The sequence below is a fragment of the Lutjanus erythropterus genome, unplaced genomic scaffold, assembly GCF_056507025.1.
Source record: "Lutjanus erythropterus isolate fLutEry1 unplaced genomic scaffold, fLutEry1.hap2 Scaffold_156, whole genome shotgun sequence".
In the NCBI taxonomy this organism is placed as follows: domain Eukaryota; kingdom Metazoa; phylum Chordata; class Actinopteri; order Lutjaniformes; family Lutjanidae; genus Lutjanus; species Lutjanus erythropterus.
Genome location: NW_028146633.1, coordinates 1,046,587 through 1,055,944, shown reverse-complemented (window position 1 = coordinate 1,055,944; position 9,358 = coordinate 1,046,587). Strand labels below are relative to the sequence as shown.

The following is a 9,358-nucleotide window of genomic DNA, read 5'->3' as shown; positions in this document are numbered from 1 at the left end:
GAGGTTTTGCGGAGGCTGTAAACTGACTCTCCATGTGCTGCTGAATTGTTTGACGGTTCACTTGATAGGCTGTGCAGTGACTCTTTTTGTCCAGTATAATACCATATACATTATTGGTTAATGCCATCTCTCTCTTCCACTGATCTATGAATAATAATAGCATACATAATAATTAACATACATAACTTACAACATCTTGAATTTTTTTTTTATTATTTTCATTTGCAGAGGTATACATGTAAATGAGTGTTGATCTGTGTTTGTGCACTTGTTCTTAACAGGAAACAAACATGTTCCAGAGATGGAGAGACAAAACTCACAGGAACACACCACTATTATCTGCTCTATAAATCTTAACCTGTGCCAGGTAAATAAGAACAGCCTCCTCCCATGCATGATATGTGTCTCTTTTTTATTGTGTATTAGTGGTATATAAGCATGTAATGTACACTGTCTGTATTGTGCTTTTTTATATGCATCAATGGTGTAACATTTTTCTCTTCCTCTCACAAGGCTCTGACAAGTTGGGCACATGTCAATGAAGCAACAAGCAACATCAGCAGTCATCTTGAGCTGGAGTCAAACATGCTGTAAGTCAACTTTACAGTTCATAGATTATGCATACCATTAGTATGAGCAATAGTTATAATGTGAAAACATTTAAAGGTTAAGTCACTGCTCCTTCTGTTTTGCTCTGGTACTCAAGTGTTAAACAGAGATTTCTGTGATGTACATGTGCAAAACCACAGACTGTTATGGTATATGCCAACTGTCATATCCTTTTTTTATGTTTGTGTGCTTGTGTCCTTCATGAACAACAAACAGAAATCAAGGAGGGCTCCAGCAACATTTGACCATGCTTTGCACAGCTAAGCCACACTGAGAGGCTACGACGAATACACCTGACAACTGCCTGACCTGTACCTCGTATGTGACTGTGTTTTTCTGTCATAAACACTATAGTGTTACACCATGACTCTGAAAACTGCTGATTTCCAGACATGGCGCTAAAGTTTCCTCTCCTCTCCTCTCCTCTCCTCTCCTCTCCTCTCCTCTCCTCTCCTCTCCTCTCCTCTCCTCTCAGGGACAGGAAAAAGCAGTGCAGCTATGTGCTTTTTACTCAACATTCATTGCTACTCTTCAGATGGACCCAGACCATCTGTAAGTATCCTATATAGCAGGGCTCCCTTAACAGGCGGACCGCGGTCCGAGTCCGGACCCGCACGCCGTCCTATACGGACCCGGACCTATAACTAATAAATTCTTAATAGATTTGAAATTTTGACAGGACGCTTCTATTTTAACTGGCGCAACTATTCTAGTCTTTCCAGCGCTGGTTTAGGTGATCAGGAAACACACAGACCAATTGCAGAGAAGCTGCGTGTGGAGGAGACTGTTGTTAATGACGGAGTTTATTACAACAGTCAAAACTAACGTGATGGTTAATGACATCGACACCAACCAGATGCACTTAAATTAATCCTCACTTTCTACTTTGAATAGATTTTTATATTCAGTGAGCAGGCTTCAAAACTTCTACGTCTGCACTCACACTTTTACTTACAGTGTGTTGTGAGTGTGTAAACAGGGAAAAGGTTCAAATTTTCAGATCTTTTTTTTTTAAACAACTGTATAAGGAGGCCTATATGTAAAACAGGAGAGTCTGTGTTTCTCTGTGAGAAACTTTCAGATCTTCTCACAGCGGAGTGAACAGGTGAGGGAGGGGAGGAGGGCACATTGATCACTAATCAATCACTGATACCGTCGTCATCTCGGACTGATTAAAAAATAAAAATGACAAAATTGGCGACAAACCAAACCTGGGTGTCCACACAAATAAGGTCTTTGTGTGAAACACTGCAGAGTGTAACATCGTGCTGTTTACAGACAGTCTGCTGTCATTAGTTTGTCAGACAGACAGAGAGGGTCGTGTCTAGAAGGGAACCCTAGACCCGCGAAAGATTGCGCGAGTTTGATTATCTTAGTAGAAATAACGAACACAAATCTCGCGAGAGTTGTGCAAATAAAGAGTTAGAGCTTCTAGCCATGCCCGAAAAAGGTGCGCAGCTCCAAAAATAGAAAATCATATCGTGGTGTCGATGTTTTTAATGTGGCGGGCTGCCATAAATAAAACACTATTCACTGAAACACTGATCACTGACCTGCTGTGATGGAAAAAAATACTCAGATTCTTTACTTAGGTATTTTTACATTGTGGTATTAGTGTTTTTACTTAATTACAATTTCAAAATTTTGCATGTTATTGTTTCCTTTTTTGAAAAATCAACATTTTTATTGCTGTTGTTGTAACTTTAATGGTATTCTTATTGGTATTTTTTGATGACTAAATACAGACCTGCAAAAGTCATAAGAGAAAAGGAAAAGGTGGCATGTTGGTAAACCAGTCCCCCGTCCCCTGGGGGTCTGGGAGCATCCTGCTCCAGAAGAAAAATGTTGTGATTTTAACAAGTGAACAAAACATCCTGGTGACTGTTTCAGTTAAAAGAGTTAGTTCCATCTTCTGTTTGTGGTTTCTGCAGACATTACTACCTTAACTTTTACCTTTGTACTTGGAAACAAAAGTAGAAAGTAAAGTAAAAACAGTAAAAGCAAATCTACAGTAAAAGTAAAGTTACTTTACTGAGTATTTTTATTTTAGTAATTTATAGTTGCTTGTAGACCTGTCTTATCTTCTCTTTTGTATTGTTCTTAAATAAAGCAAAAGTAATGTAATAGAAAAAAATGCAGAACACGCAATATTTTTTATCTGATTACTCAATTAATCGCCAGAATAGATAGATAGATATAATAGATTATGCTTTAATTTTACTGGTCTGGCCCACTTGAGATCAAATTGGTCTGTATGTGGCCCCTGAACTAAAATGAGGCCCCTGATGTAGACGCTGATACAACTACTACACTACTTCAGTATATATCACTCTCATAACACAAGTTAGACATTATGATGTTCCGGACCTTTGCTTTAGGAAATTTTCTCTAACTGGACCTCTTTGAATTTTAGTTGAATACCCCTGCTATATAGGCTTGGTTTTGAATAGAGTTAATACTTGTTCACTGTTAAATGTGTACTTGTTTTCCAAATCTATTTGTGATGATGTGCTTCATGTTTTTTTCTGTTTGCCCCATTATAACATTTATAATGAGATTTTTCTTGTCTACAGCCAACGCTGCGTTGAGAGAGTCTGAGAGTCCTGAACGGCCAGCCGAGGTACGTCTTGTTTATCATCAAAGGAACCACTGACAATACTTCTGGTAATAGTAGTTTGAATGGTAGTAGTAGTTCTGTTAGAGCAGTGAAACTGAGTATTTTTATGTGTGGGGGAACCTGTAAATTTAGAAATGAGTCGATAAGAAATTCGGAGTAGAGACTCTGTTTAAGCATTTAAAAATCTAGATCAATTAGGACATGCTGGCTATGACTTTTCTCATTCATAACAGTCATTGTTTTTTAAATTCTTAAGCAACAAACAGTCAAATGTTGCACATAATTCAAACATTGTTATATCATGAAGGTAGCTATTGAGTGTTCATTATTGCACTAAATGAATGTTATACTGCTTTATAAAAAACATTAGTGTGTGTGTTTCTGTTGTTTCAGAATGGCTGGACCAAATAAGCAGTTTGTAGCAGAAGCAGAATTCTAACATTGTGATATTATAAAGGCAGCTATTCAGCGTGGGGTCAGCTTTCTAACAAACATTCAAATATTCTACATAATTCAAATATTATATTTACATGGCAGGTATTCAGTGTTGCGTCAGGTTTTTAAGTAATATTCAAATACTCTACATAATTCAAAAATTATATTTTCGAGGCCGCTATCAGTGTGGCATCAGCTTTTTAACATCAGCTTTTTAACAAAAATCCAAATGTTCTACCTAATTACCTTAAAAAGGCAGCTATTCAGCGTGGTGTCAGTCATTCTACAAACATTCAGAAATTCCATAGAATTCAAACTTTATTATATTTTAAAGGTAGCTATTCAGTGTGGTGTCAGCCTTTCTAACTAATATTCAAATATTCTACATAATTCACGTATTATTACATTATCATGGCAGCTATTCAGTGTGGCTTTAGCTTTTTAACTAATATTCAAGTATTATACATAATTCAAACCTTCTTATATCATTCACGCAGCTATTCAGTGTGGCGTCAGGCATATTGTTGCAGCAAGCCAATGCAGCATTGCAGCTTGGCTTCAGCTTGTTGCATTCACAGTCGTAATTTCTTTAGAAATTGCTTTTCTAGTATCTCTAGTATCCTATTTAACTCGACCCTAAATTCCTTCAGGGTTCGATCCTCTTTTGTAAGAATGAGCAGTTTTTGAAGCAGTGTGACCTTCTGACCTTTCCTGAGAGCCCGTGTAGTACAGTGGTAGTTAACGTTTTTTTTTTGCTTTCATTACTTGAGGTGTATTTCACCATCAATACTGTTATTATTTTTATTATTGTTAATAGTGATTTTGAGGACAGTTTTGCTTCAATTTTTGGTCTGAATGCCTTCCTTTCAATATTATTTGGGTTTATTACATTGACACCAGGCCTTTTCTCTGTATTTCAGAATGGTCTGGTGTAAGTGAAGACCTGAGCCGGTGCAAGCTGCATCCCCCAGCAAGGTGAAAGGACTGCCACAAAGGAGGTGAAACAGCACAATAGCCGAAGTTATAAAGACATTTTTTCTTTATTCTGTGAGCCATATGGCTCCAAAATTCAAATTCTCTGGACTAATTTCATCTTTTGTGAATCTCTTTTAGAAAATAATTATGATGTTTTATTTTACTATTGCTTTAGAGGCCTTGTAGAGGCTGTAAACTGACTCTCCATGTGCTGCTGAATTGTTTGGCGGTTCACTTGATAGGCCTTGCAGTGACTCTTTTTGTCCAGGAGATGGAGCCAAGCTATCAGTAATCAGTTATTTGACTTTTGCTCTTTCTCATCAAACAGCTACCCTGACACAGTAGGACATGCTTTTCTATCCCCTTTTCCTTCTTTTTTCCCTTCTTTTATAAATGTTATTTAATACTGAAGGTTTTTTTAATTAGGAATTAGTCTCCATTAGTTAATTTTTTTTTACACATTTATTCTAATTTTTTTTAGTAATAATTTATTTTCTTTGCATTTATATTTTAGGGATTTATTTGTTTTTTTAAGGGGATAAAGTTTTTTTCTTCCATAACCCCCCCCCCCCCAATAAAGGGTTTTATTGTGTGTGCGATTTTGGATCGTTGTCTTGACCTCTTCTCAATTTGATATCTTCTAGATATTATCACCTCACCTGAGATATAGGTGTGCTGAATAATTAATTGGTGCATACAGCACTGGATAGGAAGAGGTCAGGTGACGATCCGTGGCTGCTCAACCATTTACCTTTTATTTTTAATGGAGCCTCAGGAAAGGGCCATCCAATTAGAGATTTAATCTCACCGCAGGTCACAAATGTGGTGTATGCTATAGTGGGAAAATTATATGCTGAACTGGTCACTGTTGTTCCTCATAGTTACTTCTCATGTATTGTCAGGCACTAACTGGTTACTTGTCCTTGAACACACAGCTGTTGTCCCTTTGGAACAACAACTTCTGATAACACAATCACATCCTGACTCTCCCACTAAGCACTTCAGGTCCATCCTGACCCAAACTCCTTCATCTCCTCACCCTATAAGACAGATTTACATTATTGACTCATTATCAGTTCCTTTCACACTTTCCGTGTGACTGTGTACTGATCCTTTGCAAAGCTCTATTGAAACACCGCATCAAACACCAGACAATCTTGGTCATGGTGTCTGTCTTCATTTTCAGATTTTCCACCACAATTTGGTGTCAGAAGTGGGATTGCTTGTCTGAGGGTTTTTGGACTCGGGGTCGATGGTGGTAGTGCACACCCTGAGGAGATATTCCCTTCAGCCTCAACCTCCCCACAAAGATGAGTGAGAAGGAGGGCCTGAGACCAAGACCAGACTCACTCAGCGCTGCGATTCAACAATTCTCATTGGTGAGAATCTGAAAACTTATTTAATTTACTTTTAGAAAAGTAGAAGAGGGGGGAAAATCAGGAGACTGAATGTAATTTTCTGAGCACAGAAAGTTTCAGTATAAGACAGTTGAACAAACTGAGGAATTGCATGAGAAAGAAAAAAAAAAGACTATTGACATGACACATTGACTATGTTCCAAGGACATTCTGTGGAGGTCTACGTACAGCTGATCCAGATGTTTGTTTCCATTGTGGCAAAAAGGGACATTGAGCCAAACACTACCCTGAGCCAAACACTAGACTGATGCAACTCAAAAGATGATTGACTCGCGGCGGAATCATGGGACTCAATATCTGACCATAATGTTCAATATAACCCTGTTTTGAAGGTTTATCAACAAAAATTACCTTTGTTGTCTACATACTCAGATGTGTTCAACTGGTACCAGACACACAACACACATTTGCCTATTTACATAAAGCATGTGACATCACAAACACCCCAGCCTTTCAGAAGATCCCTAAAAATTATATTGGTCTAATCAGAGGCATGCAACCAATTGTGATCACACCAAAATCTAATTAAAGGCCCTGTCAACCATAATATCCACTCAACAAAAAAAATAAAAATAAAAATAAAAAATAGAGAGAGGCCATCGACGGTATTACACCAGTCTTTAACACTTGATTAAGGGCAGTTGTAATCATTCCCTGTGAAAATTCTCCTGTGTGCACACCAATTTTCTCAGTTAAAACAAAACAAAAATCAGCTAAAAATTCAAGAGAAAGTTTGAGCTAATTAAATCTGTCACCAGGAAGTGCACGATTACAATATATTGATGATTAAATGATTCGTGTTTTAACTCAAGTTCAGTGTGAAAAAGACACATTTGAAACATTTGGCTGAAGAAGGTCACAAAACTAGCTCGTCAAAACTGCAGTTTGTCCTACAAGTGACATTTTTGGGTCATGTGATCATATCTGAGGCCAAATTCCTCTCCCAAAAAAGAGTAGACATTTCAAAACATTTTCAAATCCAATCATAAAGAAACAAGTTATGTCTTTTGTGTTCCTATTGCAGGACCTTCATTCCCAATTATGCTGTCCTCGAGACACCCCTGAGCGCAATCGCACACGAACGAGGCCTAGAAGCACATAGTAAAGTGACATGGACTGCTGATGCAGGATAAACATTTGTTGACTTAAAACATGTCCTTCTGAAGACTCTGATGACTCTAACTCTTGGGTCACCAGATCCAAACCGACCTTTTACTCAGACTGTGGACAAAGAGTGTTCAGTACTCTAGGATGATGGAGGCAGACAGAGACCTGTAGCCTACTTTTCAGCTAAACTTGATGCTTTAGCTACAGGAATTCCTACTTTTTAAGGTTACTCTAAACTAACTCACCTTGCTCCCACGTTTCATTGATTTTGATTTAGCAGAAAACATCTTATCTTTCAGCAGCAAGATTGCTCCTTTATAACACTGTTCTATTTGAAATCCTTGATATCACTGTGAAAAGATACAATATAACTGAGGTATATTTCTGGTAAGATAACCATGGGTTCATGTGTAGTGTAGGCCTACAGATCATACAGTCCCTAACCTTCTCTAACAATTCAGCGTTTCTTTGTTCTCTGTGGCCTGAGAGCCATGTATTTCCATTTTTGGGTATCATGAAGATACAGCTCTTTGCATCAGTCCATGTTAGGAGATGTGCGAAGAACACAACTATGTTCTTACAATAACTGAAGTTTGTTCCCCCAGACCAGATTTGCAAGAAACACCTTTGCAAAATCCAGATTTTGAACTGTTTGTGGATGGATCAGCATCATGCAACCCTGACACAGGAAAAAAAATGTAATTAGTTTCGCTGTGGTAACCAGGGGTTAGGGGTCTGTTTGTTGAATCCTTATTCAACAAACAGACCCCTAACCTTAACTTAAACTTTGACTCAAAAAGAAAAAAAAACAAAATTAGAAAATAAATGGTGTTATGTATCTCATAAATTATCAATGATTAATCAGTCAAAGCTTTCAACTATTGGTTCTGGAAAATGCACAAAATTTATAACCCTAGTTTGGAGAGGTGACAGTGACATCAATGGTTGAAAGTAACTAATACTGTAGTAGTTTTTCAGGCAAATACTTTGTACTTTTACTGAAATATATTTCTAACGCCAGTACTTTTACTTGTAATTGAGTAATGTTTTAGCAATATAACAGATTTCTTGTACTCTTTTCACCATTGGTAACTGCACATGATACAGTCAATGCCAAATCACTCTCATAGAAGCATGTAATCTAGCAACAGACAAAACAGTGAATATCTACACAGACAGTAGATATGTTTTTGGCTTTATGCATGATTTTGGTACAATTTGGAAAAAGAGAAATTTTCAAACACCATCTGGCAAACCTATAGCACATCACACTCTTGTTTTACAACTGCTGGATGCTGTTCTACTCCCAAAACAGGTTGCTGTGTGTAAATGTCATGCTCACACTAACAATGACCAACTTTCACAGGAGAACACCAGAGGAGAAGCAGCTGCCAAGGCCGCAGCATGCCCAGAATTAACTATGTCTAAATTCTTTCCATATAATGACCCTAACACACCCTCCACTGCTATAGCTGTTTTATCTAACATTCATAAGCAGGTGAAGGAAGCGCTACCAGCTCCAGCCACAGGACCTCTTCATGACCTGCAGCCTGGTGACTGGGTAGTGGTGAGAGTCCTGAGACAAAAGACCTGGCACTCGAAGCAGTGGACGGGTCCATTCCACATGCTGCTGACCGCACAGACGGCAGTAAAGTTTGCCAAAAGAGTTACCCGGATCCATGCCAGCCACTGCAAAAGGGTTCCACCTCCACCAGAGACACCTATAACAAAATTGGTCATCACATCGCGAGGATGAGAAGAAGAGGCAACAGTATTGGCATACTGTCCAACGAGAACTTGCATGGCTCCAACTAAGTGGCGTGCTGAATGAACCTCAGTGTCACCATCATGGGATCAGAGATGGAACTCCAATAACAGCCATGGCATGCATTCAGCCACCCTGGATGGTGTGGCCTGTGAGGCTCAATGTGTTTTCTTGTGAGTTCATTCCCTAAAGTAAAAAAAAATGTTTTCCATCAGATGACACAGTTAACTACTCCTGATTGGCTCCCACCATGCAATGCTGAAGACATTCCTGATCCTATTGACAACCCAGATTTTGACATTGTTATGTTAATAGATATGGAACTTTCCTGCCTAAGTTGCTTGCATTTGTTATACTAAATTCTCCCATCTGTAACAACAGCATCTTGCTTTTTCCAGGGGTAGTATTTTATGAAGTAATGTTTTAAAATTT

At 38.3% G+C, this 9,358-nt stretch overlaps 1 long non-coding RNA gene across 2 annotated transcripts; it reads left to right on the top strand.

Moving 5' to 3' along the window:
• Positions 1-517: 517 nt before the first annotated feature.
• On the top strand, positions 518-9,109 carry LOC146304302 (uncharacterized). Of its 2 annotated transcripts, none has more exons than XR_014769447.1 (6): positions 518-590; positions 826-927; positions 3,183-3,229; positions 4,582-4,659; positions 5,823-6,015; positions 8,657-9,109. It is a non-coding gene; the product is annotated as an uncharacterized LOC146304302 (long non-coding RNA). The 2 variants fall into 2 exon arrangements; XR_014769446.1 differs by having other exon boundaries at positions 8,634-9,109.
• The last annotated feature ends 249 nt before the right edge of the window (positions 9,110-9,358 follow it).